Genomic DNA, 15,047 nt, shown 5'->3' on the forward strand with positions numbered 1-15,047 from the left:
CGTGTGTTCTCTTGTCGCGTATTGGATTTACATTACATATGTGTACTTTTTCGTGTTCGCTCTTTCATTATGTTCTGAAATATAAATATTTCTTTTATATCGTCACTGGGTTATATTGGACCGCCTAGGTGGGCAAGTGGTCAGAGTTCCTGGCTAAAACTCCAGACGTCCCGGGTTCGATTCCCGGCGTTACAAGATTTTCTGAGAAGTAGTGGGTTTGGTGTGAGGTCCACTCAACCTCATGAGGATAACTGAGGAGCAATTTCAGGGAAATAGCGGCTCCGGACTAGAAAACCGAGATTAACGGGCGTGGGGATCCGTTGCGCTGACAACATGATACCCTCTATCAGCTAAAGTTGGCACTAACTTCGCTGACAAGCGGCGTTTGCTAGGTAGGTATAGTTCGGTTGCGGAATACAGGCCACGGAGTTTGTTTTGTTTTTGTTTGTATTGTTACATGGGTGGCCAAATGTTTGCTTACATATTGTTATAATGAGCTGATTATCTTGGACGACAAGTTCGTCGTTTTCTAGTTCTTGAACCTGGCTGTTTTATTTGGTCACATGCTTTTTATATAGTGCCCTCGCAAACCTGATGATATGATTTCTTAACGGCATTCCCGTATGTTCATGCAAGGTTACACTTGATGTTACCTTCGGTAATTTTGTTACTCTCCTGAGGATTTTATTTTGAAATATCTGTCATTTACTTGTATACGCACCTGCAGCATAGCCCAAGTCAGGGGACACGTATTTTTTTATTGCCAGTGGGTGGGACTAAGTCCCTTGTACTGCGACCACTTCTGGCCTATTGTACCAGCCCCAGATGATAGGTGAAGTTGATTGTGGAGCAATTGGTGGAATGAAGATTGGAAAGGGAAACCGAAGTACTCGGAGAAAACCTACCCCAGCCCCACTTTGTCCACCACAAATCCCACTTGACCAGACCCGGGCTCGAACCCGGGCCGCCGCGGTGGGAAGCCAGCGACTAACCGCTTGAGCTATGGCGGGGCCCAGGGGACACGTAAGTCAGTATGGAACGGAGGCGTGATATACTACGTATAAATTACTAAGCTAGGTTAATGATATTGGTGGAGAATTATGTTCCGTTAGTATTTAAAAATGAAGTTCCTACCTAACGCAGAACATACAGTGTCTCCATTACGAACACTAGTCCTTTAATAATGTGTAGGGAAATGAAATAAGTTCAGTCTGACCATCATGCGACAAAAGTAAATATTATCACGTGTAGGGATTTTGTGCGTGACTTTTAAGACAGGTTCTAGAGTGGATGATTGGATTTATTGCACCTTATACACACAACACGGGACTACAGGCAGTACAGCGCTACCGCTATTCTACACACTTTCCAGTTCACCGTTGCTCACGCACAAGGGTTCTCAGTCTTCACTGGTCGTATCCAGGCAACGGGTGCATAAGCGTCTCATTGTCACTTCAAATCACACATAGAGTATTTTCTTTCACAGTCTAACTCATTTCGTGTCAATATTCTGCAACTACCAATTCCGAAGACTCGACCCAGTTCAATTCCAAGCTCATGTTCCGGCAGAATGACGTCCCGAAACTCGACCGTGCACTGCTCGACTACGACTATTATTCTGTTCTGCTGAACACTTCTTTATAACGACCTTGCAGCGATCTCACGGAAAACACAGTCCTTATTGTTAAGGAAACCTGTTTACTGATCCGTTGCCTAGCAATAGACGTTATATTCTTGCGCGCGTTGGCTCGCGCAGGAATGCGTTTACCGAGTCGTTGCCAGGCAATGGGTATACACGTTACAAAATGTGTGACCAAATGCTGAGCCTTCTTTTTAAGTTAAATAAGGTGGTATCTATAGTAACCACTAAGTTCTAAAGGGATACCTCGAGGAAATAAGGATAAATATTTTCGTAAACGGTAATATATTTCTCCTTATTCCAGCGAGAAAATGTGGCACCACCGTAGAGCTTCCAATAAAACAAAGGAAGTTTATTAATCTATATCATCTCGTGAGGCAGAGATAACTCTGTTCTGCAAGTTGGTTCCTAAACAAATTTTGAGCTTAATAGAACGTAAAATTGAATCAATACAAGGCTGGAAAGACCTTAAACAATTACAGCACCGTCTAACTAGCTCACTCTCTTGTCACAGGAATTAACTAATGAAAGACTACCACAGTAGTAGTAGTAACAGTAGTAACAAATATGGCGATCTGCGAGTCCGGGAACAGAGGATCTGGATTCACATGAAAGTTTAGTTAGCAGCATTGATACAAATCTTTGTCATATACTCAAGAATTTCGCAGTATTTATATCCCCATGTAATCCTCTGTAACAGCTGGACTAGAGTATAGCCTTCTAGTGAGGTGATAACAGTTTGTAAGGAAAGGAAATACTAATATTTTGTTGTGCCTGAGCAGGATTAAATGAATTTCTCGCAGATCCAGGATATAACTTATGTGACTTTAGGGAAGTGAATATCACTTGTATTATTCCATAATCAGGTTAGTTAGTGAGAGGAAAATGGAGGAAAGTACATAATTAGGAGCTTCATAGATTTTAACATTCATCAACTAACATGAGCATAATCGAAGCAAAGAAAATACCATGCGCGGGACATGTAGCTTTCATGAGAGACACGAGAAATTAATATAGGTTTTGGTTTAAACCCCTGAAGAGAATAAATGTCTTGGAAGACTTGGGCTTACATGATGGTATTTTGAAGTGTATATCCATTGCTAGGCAACGACTCGTTAAAGATATTCCCTCGGAAGCAAACGTGCGCAACAATAGGACATCCATTGCTAAGCAAGGGATCAGTAAACACGCCTCCTTTACAACAGAGACCGTGTCTTATGAGTGGTTCGTGCAAAGTAGTCATAAAGAAGTGCTCAGGAGCATAAATTGAAGTGTAGAGTCGAGTTTCGAGACGCCAGTCTGCCGGGATATGATCCTGGAGCAGAGGAATTGAATTGAGTCTTCGGAATTGGTAGTTGCAGAAAAATGGCAAGAAAGGAGTTAGGTTGCGAAAAGAAGACACTATATGTGATATTAAATGACAGTGAAACTGTTATAAATCCGTTGCCTGGATAAGACTAGTGAAGACTGAGAACCTTAGTGTGTGAGTAACGGTGAACTGTAAAGTGTGTAGAATAGCGATAGTTCTGTATTAATTGTAGTTCCGAGTTGTGCGTATAAGGTGTCAATAAATCCAGTTATCCAATCGAAAACCCCCCTTATAAGTCATGCCCACATCCCCATATCATGACAGTATAATATTAAATTGGATCTTTGAAATCAAGTCAGGAATGTGCGAGTTGAATTCATTCGTATCAACAGAGGGCCTTGTGGCGGGATCTTTGGAGCACAGAAATGGTAATTCGGACTCCGTAAAATGGCGGATAATTTCTTGATAGATACGTAGTGGGGTGATGAAAGGAACAGAACAGACGCGACTCGCGCCCTGAAATACGGGGTGAAACCACTTGCCCCATCTGGCGTGGCAGTTTTGGTTCAGTCTGCGGGGATTCCCACAGCGATAATGCAAGTCGGTGGGAGGGGAGCCACTTAGGTAAATTGCTCGTTCGAGTTGAAACGGAAGTTTCGCAACGCTGCGCAGAGAGAAGTTTTATTAAGTAATGTTTAAGACGGTTTTCATTTTGAATAATAATCGTAATAATTTTCAAACAAGTTAGAAATAAAAGCCAAGGGAAGCCACGCTATCAGGCACAGATGGTGCGTTGTGAGAGATCGAGGAAGATACTTAGGGAAGTGTTTCAAGGCTTGTTAAGACGGCACGTCAGGGGTGTACAGCGCACACCCCGAGAGAGAGGAAGAGGAGGATATGAAGATAAGGATGAAAGGTGGGTGGTATACAGAAAGCAGAGGCGCAAAGAATCTGACATATCCATGCTCTTATATTTAATTAATTCGAAAAAAGTAAGATTTAGGCCCATGGAAAAACATTTATTGGCCTAAAGTTTTTGTTTAAGTCTCTTTATAACATCTGTTCAAAACACACCTCTCCAGTAAATCTGTAGCGAATTACCCTAGAGTTGTGAGCAGAAAAGCATGTAAGTCTTCATGTAATGTCCCCCTAATTAACATCTGATTTCAAGCAAAATTGGAAATGATAGATAAATTATTGTTGCACTTTCCTGTATAAAATATCACGAAAAGACTTTGGGCGGTTTTCGAGCTGTAACATGCGGACAGAAATATGGATTGGATAACAGCAGCTTTGTCGCAAGTTTTTGTAGCGCTAAAATGAAAGGAAAATGACAGGTTTTAAGAGGTACACAATGTATCGTATCCGAAGTGCATAATCAGCTAGACAAGCGAAAGTATGAATAAATAAATAAATACGAGTAAATATTAATCCCCTAGTGCAGACAGTTCTCTATTAAAGAAGATTCATATTTTTTGTTTTGTAGTCGCCCGGGAACACAGTACCCATTACAAAAATTATCCTATGGTAAATGTTGATTCGTGAAGTTTCGTTTGACTAACTCTCTCCAGGAATGTAAAGATAGAGCTAACCCTGTAACAGGCCGTGTAGATCCGTACGGTTATGAGACATAGAGGTTTTCATATTTTCTAGACAATCGACTAACAGATGGTGGTGAGGTTGTCAGCCTTACGCGCCGGCCGCCCTTTACCCCCAAGAATATTTCTGGTACTCATTTTTGTTAGAGGCTGAGTCGACCCCAGGGCCATAGTGCGGCTTGAAGGATTAGGTCAATGGAAAAGTCCAATTACCTCATCGGGATTCGAATCCGCGATCTTCCGGCTTGTGGCATAGTGCCTCAACCAACTGCGCTACAGCGTGGCCCCTCCAGGGATACGTGTATATCCTTTCACACTCTCTGGAGCTGTCTATTGTGGATTTTGATTTGAAGATTTTCAAGCAAATGAATATTCACATTGTTGTATTCTGGCTTAGAGCACAATATAGTGCCATGGATGGATACCATCACCATGAAGACGGAGGCAGAAACTCCCTCCGAAACATTAGTATCCACCAGTAGCACTAAATGTTGTCATTATAAGACGAAAATTTGAATGAACTTCAGAATTCACGGATAAATTATAAACTTTCAGAGACCAGAGTGTAGCAGTGTAATAGTCCCTGAGTTGTGAGCAATTACACACCGCTGAACCAACTGTTTCTCAACTCAGTTCTACTAGCTCTGTGTCAGTAGCGTTGGGTTTGGCTTAAGTTATACTTGTAGTTTGTACACCCCTCTGTGCAGTATGACTGGAAAGGAACTGTTGCGAGAAGAAGGGTTGGAGGGAATGAACTAAACTTACCGGGATTTTGACGGGGGATGGGGGTGGGAAGCAACTGGAGAATAAAGGGTGAGGAGATCAGAGTGTGGGCGTGCCTAGTTTTGAACTCGCGGACGACGGTGAAGTTGGACCACACATTGCACTACTGTAGCATCAACACTTCACATAAACAGTTTAGGCTCAATACTTCCGCTCCGATTTCAAAGAAAACATCGTCCCTCCATTATGAACACAATAGAACACTGAGAACCCAAAGGATCCCTCAGTTTTGCTGTGATGCCCAGATGTTTCGTAAGCCAACCCGAAGGGAGATAACGTAGGACATTTCTGTTGTGGGCTTGTTAGCAGATCTGACTCTGGATTCTATTCTCCTAGGTTATGACGCCGTGACATGCCTTAAAGATGGAAGCATGCTGTTCCTACCAGTCACCAGACTACAAGGTATCATGACATAGAAGATGACAACATGAATTCTCATAGCAGTAAAACTCCCAAAATTACCGAGACATGAATGTTGTGGCATGTCAGTCTAAAGCTAGAATAACTGTGAAGCCAGCCGTTGCCAGTGAACGGCTCTGTAAACAAACCGCTGCTAGGCGATGGCTCTGTAGTCGTTACGTGATAGCCTCGACAAACGCAACAATAAAAGTGTTTTTGACGCGGTGTTTTCTGTGCGGTCAGTGCCAAGGCTATATAACGAAGACCAGCTGATACTCGAGAACTCGAGAGAGAGAGAGAGTCTTAAGACAGAAAGACAGTTGAGAGTTGCAGTTGTGAGAAGTGAGAAGCTGGTAGCTGAAGCCGACGGCAGTTCGGGAACCCAGAAGAAGTGGAACATCCGACGTTGGAAGCAGCTATCAAGGAACGGCTAATGAAGGCCGTGACTGAGAACATAGACTTTTATGGTAGTGATCTGTGTTTTGAAGTGCCAAATAAATCCAATTACCAATCCGAACCCGTCTATAGCCACTCCATCATGTGACAAGATAAATACCAGAAATCCAGTCAATATAACTACTGAATAAAATAAATTTAATTGCATAGAGCTCCTTCATTGTGCAATAACTTTTGGCTTACTGCCCATCATATTTTTCTTACATAAGTTATCTCTTAAGTATTTATTATTTGCACTGGTCAAAGTATACCGACCGAGCGACCGCCGTTTGTCGGCGAAGTTAGTGCCAAATTTTACTTTCTTTCCAGGACATGTTCATATTGGCAATTATACTCTTATTAACGCAAGTTATTAGAGAAATTAATTCGGTGACTATCAAATACGAATCTCGCTGGGATTGATTGGACAGCATTCTTTAATCCACTATGAAAGTGGTGGTTCAAATCTCAGACCGGACGGTGGCTTTCCTTACTGAGGTATTTTGTGATTTTCCTGGGCCTCTTCAGGCAAATGCCGGTGAAACAATTAAAATTCCGCTTCTTTTCCACACCCTTCCAATTGAATTAGTGACCATTTTTTATTGCTATTGGAATGAGCCTTAAGTCCCTTGTAGTGCGGCCACTTCTGGCCTATTGTACCAGCCCCAGATGATAGGTGAGGGTGATTGTGGAGCAATTGGTGGAATGAAGATTGTGCAGGGGAAACCGAAGTATTCAGAGAAAACCTGCCCTAGCGCCACTTTGTCCACCACAAATCCCATTTGACCAGACCCGGGATCGAAACTGGGCCGCCGCGGTGGGAAGCCAGCGACTAACCGCTTAACCTATGTCGCGGCCCAATTAGTGACTAAGTATCCTGCATTCGACGCTACATAATCTGAGCTTGTGTCAGCATCGTTCAAGTCCCGATGAGGTCCTTGGATATTTTTTTTTTCAATTGACCTAATCCTTCCAGCCGCACTATGGCCCTGGGGTCGACTCAGCCTCTAACAGAAATGAGTACCAGGAATTAAATCATTTTCCTGAGGAGTAAAGCGCGGCCGGCGCGTAAGACTGACAACTTTACCGCCATCTTTGAGCCGATTGTCTAGATAATGTGGGGCCCTCAACGTCTCACCACCCTATGGGCGTTCATGGACTGTTACAGGGATAGCTTTACTTCACTGTGTTTTGTATGGTTATGAAATTTTGTCTCTTACATTAAGGGGGGAACACAAACTGAGGGTGTCTGAAAAGAGGATACCGAGAATATTGGGACCGAAGAGAGATGAAGCGACAGGAGGTTGGAGGAAACTACATAACGAGCAGCTTCATAACTTGTACCCTTCGCAAAGTAGAACAATAAAATCATAGTATGTGAGACAGGGAGGGCATGTAGCACGCATGTGGGAAAGAGGTATGCATATAGGATTATGCTGGGAAAGTCATAAGGAAAGAGACCACTGGGAAGATCAATACATAGGTGGGTGGATAATATTAAGATCGATCTTACAGAGACAGTTTGGGGCGGTATGGACTGGATTAATCTGGCTCAGGATAGGTACCAGTGGAAGGCTTTTGTGAACATAGTAATGAACCTTTGGGTTCGGCAAAACGTTGGGAAACTGTTGAGTGGCTGAGCGACTGGCGGCTTCTCAAGGAAGGCTCAGCTCCATTGAGTCAGTCACTCCTTTACCCACCATTTCTATCTCCTACTCATAATAAATCTTAGGCGTCGTTGGGTAATTTGCGTGGGCTACGGCCATTTTTCCCGAGTTGTGTTTTTGGTTTACAGAACGCCATGGCAGTCTTCGTGCTTACCTTCTCCGTTAGCGATATACCTGCATTACATGATCTCGTTCATTAAGCAGTAGCTACATATTGACTTGAAATCCCCACCAGGTTTGCCAACCTCAGAAGTGAAATTCCTGACCGGAGACTGCGTCATTATTAATTCCATCCACACAACCTGTATTCAGACATTGTGTCGCTACATTGCGTCAGCATAAAATTGCCTTTCCCACTGCCTTCTATATCAAATATTGGCTCCCCTTCTAATTTAAACGAGGATGGGGGAAGTATTGTGGTAGCGGAGGGGATTTTTGTGTTTGTAACTAAGCCTGAAGAAATAGTTTAGTTGACGTAATTGTGTTTGTGACGCGACGCGCCGCGGTCACCCTCCCCCGGATTGCTCTGAGCATGCGCCAGATGGCCTCCACTTCACAGCATTCTGCTGAGGACCCACTCAGTTGGAGGGATTCGCCTGTGAAAGGCGCTGTGGGGTTGTCAGTTGTCCGATAAAAACAACAGCGTAGCGTGAAAAAGTGTCTCCATGTTGCAGTGAGAGAGGACAAGTGAAGGTGCTATTGCGTGCATCAGAGCGCCACCAACATTCAGCATCAACATTCTCGTGAGTAACAGCAGAGCGAGGTCTGCTCTCGTATTGATTGGCTCCATTTTTTGCTTATTTATTTTCTATTTGACGGTACTGTCAGCACTATCAGCTTGTCGAATGATAGGATTTTTACTCAATTGGAAAGATCGTGGAAAACAGTGGCTGTGGTTTAGTTTCGGCTGCTATCTCGAGGGAATTCAAGGAAATATCTAGTTATCCGGTAGAGATTTAAACCAATAGCTCTTGAATATGAAACAGAAATTCTGCTGCACATTTCACTGAGACGTTGTATGGTTCGATCCCTGGCAACGACAAAATTACTATTGTCAGGGCACTTATAATATTGAATCAGAGAAACAAGAAATCAACTGAATTTTGGAGATGAAATTTATTGTAGAAAGGCGTCTGGAAGACAAACGGAAAGGAGATTAGTGATATTTTCTTCAAAGAGGTTGTCAGTATCTCAGGTTAAAAAGTGCAGAATGGTTGGATAATTGATGAATGATGAAGTGGAAAGGATTTGGCAGGAAGATAACGTCGCTTATATTTAGGTACTGTCAGGGCGTTTGCCTGGAGGGATCCTGAAAATCTCTGTTAGATTAGCCGGTATTCGGGCCCGGATCTGAAACTGAGACCTTTCAACTAAGAAGCAGGGGTGCCACAGCTCGACCGTGAAGTTGGGTTCAGTGGTAATATAAGGCGGACTAAACTGGCTCAATACACATTCGAATGTGCTGTGTTGTGTGGGAGAGCAGGACGTAGCATTAATGTCACGTGTTGAGAGACGCATAAACTGGTTCCCGCAGTAATAGTAACTGTGACAAAACTGTTGACTCGTTGTTTTCTGGGGGTTTGACACCGTGTAGCGTTGCAGATGGATGACAAAATTTCGGAGAAATTTGTTTCTTCCATTTACAGGGTTGTCAAATCCCTAATACGGATAGGTAACCATCGCTGTGCAAAACATCGAGACTTTTATATGGCTAAAAGGAATATTCGCCCTTCTCCCTGGATGTGGTTGTTCTCCTTGTCATTATCATAATATACTGTACATACAGATATACTGCTCATTATAGCCGCTTTCTCAGTTCCTAAATCCTATACACAGTCGGTAGGACTCCTCGGACGTGGAATCAACCCGTTCCAAGGCCTCTACCTGCACAGAAACAAAGAATAGACGCATATTGATACCCATGCCTTGAGTGGGATTGGAACCCACGATCCCAACGTTCGAGTGAGCGAAGACAGAGCCTTTCTTTTAATTCGCTTAGTGGGGAGTGGAGTCCAACTGGGTCCACTCGGCACGGCGGCCACTGATTGGCCTATTGTAGCCTTCACCGGGTGATTATGATGATGGAGAAGTTGGTGGAATGAAGATTGGCAAGGGAAACCGAAGTACTCGGATAAAAACCCGCCCCAGCTTCACGATGTTCACCCGGGATCGAACCCGGGAAGCCAGCGACTAACCGCTTGAGCTATGGCGCGGCCCTAAGACAGAGCCTTAGACTTCGCGGCCACTGTGAACTGCTCGTACACAGTAGTTCAACAAAAGGATCGGTGCTCATGAAATTAAATTTATTCACGCACTTGAAAAAGTTTCATAACGAGGATCCGATTCGAATACAAAAGCTCCCCCCCCTCCTCAGGACCAGTGCATGTCTTCAACACCCTTGACTTACATATTCGTAGGAGCAGGGAGTAAATTTCGCAGCATTTTTCGATTCCCCGGTGGGAAACAGAATTAGTTAAATTTCGTAACAAGTGGATTATTATAAGTAAAGCATTATGCCCTCGAGACCAACAAAGCAACAGCACAAGGTCGCGGGTTCAATTCCCGATGAGGTCACTGGATATTTTAAACTGACCTAATCCTTCCAGCCGAATTATGGCGCTGACGTCGACCTAGCCTCTAACGTAAATGACGGCCGGGCATAAGTGTAACAGCCTCACTACTTCTGTGAGCCGACTGTGAGCTCCCGAATACGAGCTTAAAGTGGTACCCTTTTACAACACTTGTGGTAAATCCTTTTTTTATTAAATAATTACGCTTTCTCTGACGAGATTCTATAGGGTGGGGATTGATTCCTCTTACTCACTTACTGTACTGCAGTTCTCTTAAGTTTCTAGAACTGTGTTCGACTATGTCAGCAGGTACAGTCCCTACGTATGATAATTCTTGCAGAAAGGTCAGTCCCCAAGCATATGACTTCTGTCAGCAAGTGCAGTACCTATACCTGACTTCTGTCAGCAACTGCAGTACCTACACCTGACTTCTGTCAACATGTGAAGTCCCCACACATGTGACTTCCGTCAGCAAATGCAGTCCCCACACATGTGGCTTCTGTTAGCAGGTGTAGTCCTCACACATGTGGCTTCTGTCAGCAGGTGTAGTCCTCACAATGTGACTTCTGTCAGCAGGTGCAGTCCCCACATGTGACTTCTGTCAGCAGGTACAGTCCCCACACATTTGACTTCTGTCAGCAGGTGCAGTCCCCACACATGTGGCTTCTGTCAGCAGGTGTAGTCCTCACAATGTGACTTCTGTCAGCAGGTGCAGTCCTCACACGTGACTTCTGTCAGCAGGTGCAGTCCCCACACATGTAACTTCAACAGCAGGTGCAGTCCTTACACATTTGGCTTCTGTCAGCAGGTGCAGTCCCCTCACATGTGACTTGTCAGCAGGTAGAGTCCCCACACATGTAACTTCAACAGCAGGTGCAGTCCCTACACATGTGACTTCTGTCAGCAGGTGCAGTCCCCACACATGTAACTTCAACGGCAGGTGCAGTACCCACATGTGACTTATGTCAGGAAGTGTACGAGTAGTCCCCACACATGACTTCCGTCAGCACGTACGACCCCCACACCTTTGACTTCCGTCAGCAGGTGCAGTCCCCACACATGCGATTTCTGTCAGCAGGTGTAGTCCTCACACATATTACTTCTGTCAGCAGGCTCAGTCCCGCCACGTGTCTTCTGTCAGCAGCTCCAATCCCCACACATGTTACAGATGCAGTCTGCTCGATTTTGTTTTCGCAATTTGTTGATTTGTTTCGCCTTATGCTTCTTCGGCAGACTTATTCGGGGTTTGGTAATGTTTATTCTCAGAATTCTGTTTTACATATGCTCTGTGTGTTGCCCATATGAAGCTTCATCGTAGCAAGTCATCATGTTCCACCATCTTATCAATTTTTCACTCCTTCTTGATCGACACTTTCGCTGTTTACTCAACAACTGCTGCAGAAAAACTATATCGGTTAGAAATATATTTTTCGGCTATGAACATCGGTTATTTTACCGTTGTATAGTACATAAACTTACCTTATAGCCGTTTAAGAATATTTTTTACTGATGACTCTAGAATATATAGATAGGAGAACATATATGTAAATCAGAATCTTTATTTTCGGAATTAATATTTGGCATATTTTTTTTTCCCCCCTCAGTATTTGATTCCTTAAAAAAATGTGAAGTTTGGGGGACAGATGCCTGAATTTCCATTCCTGTCGGCGCCCGTGCTCAGAAGATTTCTAGATTACCGACGTTCCATAATGAAGGACACCAATTCCCAACGCGCGTTGTCATAGTTCATTGTGCTTGTACTTGCGGCCAATTTGTAAACGGTGTCATTCAAAATAAAATGAATTGGGTAAAGCAAGCAGGATATACTGTCACGAATTTACGATCGTAACCACTTCTGACACCAGTTGTCGCGTGCATTAGTGACTAGACGAAATTCGGATTGGTAATTAGATTTACTGACCACTGACAGGGCGTAACTACAAATAATTATTACACTATGGCTGATTACACACTCCAAGCTAATATTCGATTTCCACTGGTCATCACTGTCCGTTTCCTGGCAACGGATCTATAACAGGGACTATAGAAATCTCACTAAATCACATGCTCCCGAAGTCACTATACTACAGCACCCATAATGTCTTCAAATCTAAAGTTAAGTCTTCACAGGCTGACTTTTTGTACTCGTCTGTGCTCCTCAAGTCTCTCTTCTGTATTCCTCCAGCTTACTGCTGACTGCTGACTGCTGCATTCCTGCCGCTTACTACTCCTGCTAGGAATTCTGCACGGACACATCACAGAAAACACATGTCACGTGACCGCTACCCACTGTTGTGTGACCTCACCGCGTTGCATAGCAACGGCCCGATACGCGGACACAAAGAAAACACTGCTCCTGTATTGTTGGCCGGTGTGTGCTCTGGGAATTGCCTAGCAATGGTTTTACATGTCACAATATACAATTGGACCGTATCCATCGTCCTGTTTTCATTTGAAACACAACTTTTCGTAGACTGGCTTCTGTCTCCCGTCTTCAGGGCCCAAACTCCCGACGAAACACAATACAGTAAACCCTTACTAATTCAAATGAAGAAGATAGCCATAAAATAAAAAATAGAAAACAAATAAATAGGAAATTTAATAATATTGGTAGCGCTGATGAAAGCAAAAAAAAACATTATTGCAATAATTTCTTCCTCTTTCAGAAGCTGAAATCCAGGGTGTCCTTCATACAACTCAAGCCAATCTTGCATATTTTCTTGCGTGGTTTCACTCTCCAGCTGCCCTCAACACAGTCTAAAGGTCCTCTTTCTCTAGTCCCTCTTGCCCCTAAACCCAATGTGTCTTTTAAAGTGTGTACTCAACTGAGAACAGATGCTTTCAATTTTCATATTTTTATCCTGATTATTCGACATCCGGATTAACTAACAGGTTAAGCGAGGGATTAACGTAATACTCTTATATAAAGTACGTTTCGCTGTGGATTAATATGGCCTAAAAACTGGATTTCCTGACACGTTTGGTGAAAACCTCCGATGTCGAATTTTAAACAGTCTTGTCTAATTATTCAGGCGTTGAAACTTGGCCACAGATGGATGGACATAACCCCAGCATAAGGCGCACTTTTTACTTTGTGCAGAATGATTTAAATTATCTCTCAACCCTGCATCTGCTACGCCTGTATATGACAGTAGGTTCCTAAGACTTGTGCCGATGAGTTCCTGATGACGGTAGCAACAGCCTAAAGATAAAATGTTATACAGTAAGGGATTACATACTGGAAACTTAAGGAGAGACAAGTGTAGCTGTTGGTTCACATTCCAACAATGTCAGTGCCCACATTAAAAATGACAAGAATTACCCTCCTTCACTGTACAACAAAGGGAGCCGGGATAGCGCAGTCTGTATAGCGAATGCCTACGGGCTGAACGACCGAGGGATCGGAGTTCAAGTCCCGGTACGGCAAAGAATATTCCCTTCCTCACGTCGTGCAGACCGGTTCTGGTTCTCAACCTCCTATCCAATGGGTACCTGCCGCCCTTTCCGGCGGTAAAGCGGCCGGGGCTTGAAGCTGACCACTAACCTCCAGGTAGTGCTGAGGTCAAGAAAACCTGGATCTATACATCCACTCCCCCATACGCCTTATGATGTAGTGCACAGGAGCAACTTTACCTTTACCGTATAAGATATCAGATGTTAGCAGCCACGAAGGTTCGTACTGTTGTCTCCTGGGTTACGATGCCGTGTACTGCGATAGTTGGATACCGGCGTTTCGGAGGAACACATTCGCACTCTGACTTCTGTAACGAAGATTTGCGCAGCAAATTATAAAATATGTCGCTGTGCCTAACGAATTAAACACAACTTCATGATGACGTATGGGGGGAGTGGATGTATATATCCAGGTGCTTTGACCTCGGCAGTAGATGAAGGTTAATTGTCAGCTTCATGCCTCGGCCACTTTACCCCGGGGAAAGAGACCCAGGTACTCACCGGATAGGAGGCTGGATGCCGACGTGGAGACTTGACCCTACCGGTACGCGAACTCCGAACCATAGGTCTTCCAGCCCGTAACCAGTCGCTGTAGTAACTGCGCTACCCCGGTACCATAGTTGATTAAGGCACTATGCTACAAATTGGAAGGTCGCGGGTTTAGATTCTCGTTGAGATCAGTGGATTTCTTGATTGACCTAATCCTTCCAGCTGCACTGTGGCACTGGGATCGACTCAGCCTTTAACAGAAATGAGTACCAGGAATCTTCATCGGAGTAAAGGGCGGCCGGGGCGTAAGGCTCACAGCTTCACCATCTGTGAACTGATTGTTTAGAAAATGTGGGAGCCTCAACGTCTCACAACCCTATGGTTCTCCACTGCCTTTTACAGGGATAGCTTTACCTTAAATCAGGCCATATGGTGTTATATTCCAGAAGACCGCAATGTGAAACCTCGTTGAAGTTTATTCGCGTATCATAATAATAATTAGCAGCCAGTCAACTAGCTCCTTGCTCACCCTTTCGCGGCCTCTTTGGTCCAGTTCTTTCTTTAAAGGTCTCCCTCGGCGCCTCTTCCTACACGGTTTGAGTAGCTAGGTTTTGTTTAAAATAAGTCTCTTGCTATACAACTTCTGTGCTGATCTTAAAAATGTCATTAATTTGTTATCACCACATAACATTTTTCTCTTGAAAA

At 43.9% G+C, this 15,047-nt stretch overlaps 1 protein-coding gene across 1 annotated transcript in view; it reads left to right on the forward strand.

Annotated features, from left to right (window-relative positions):
* The first annotated feature begins 8,404 nt into the window (after positions 1-8,404).
* LOC111867813 (LIM domain only protein 3) overlaps positions 8,405-15,047 on the forward strand; it is an 85,288-nt gene continuing 78,645 nt past the window's right edge. Inside the window, exon 1 of the mRNA XM_023857990.2 lies at positions 8,405-8,573. The gene's annotated coding sequence lies outside the window, so the exon portion shown is untranslated. The remainder of the gene's footprint in view (positions 8,574-15,047) is intronic.

This window comes from Cryptotermes secundus, unplaced genomic scaffold, assembly GCF_002891405.2.
Source record: "Cryptotermes secundus unplaced genomic scaffold, Csec_1.0 scaffold996, whole genome shotgun sequence".
Taxonomy (NCBI): Eukaryota; Metazoa; Arthropoda; class Insecta; order Blattodea; family Kalotermitidae; genus Cryptotermes; species Cryptotermes secundus.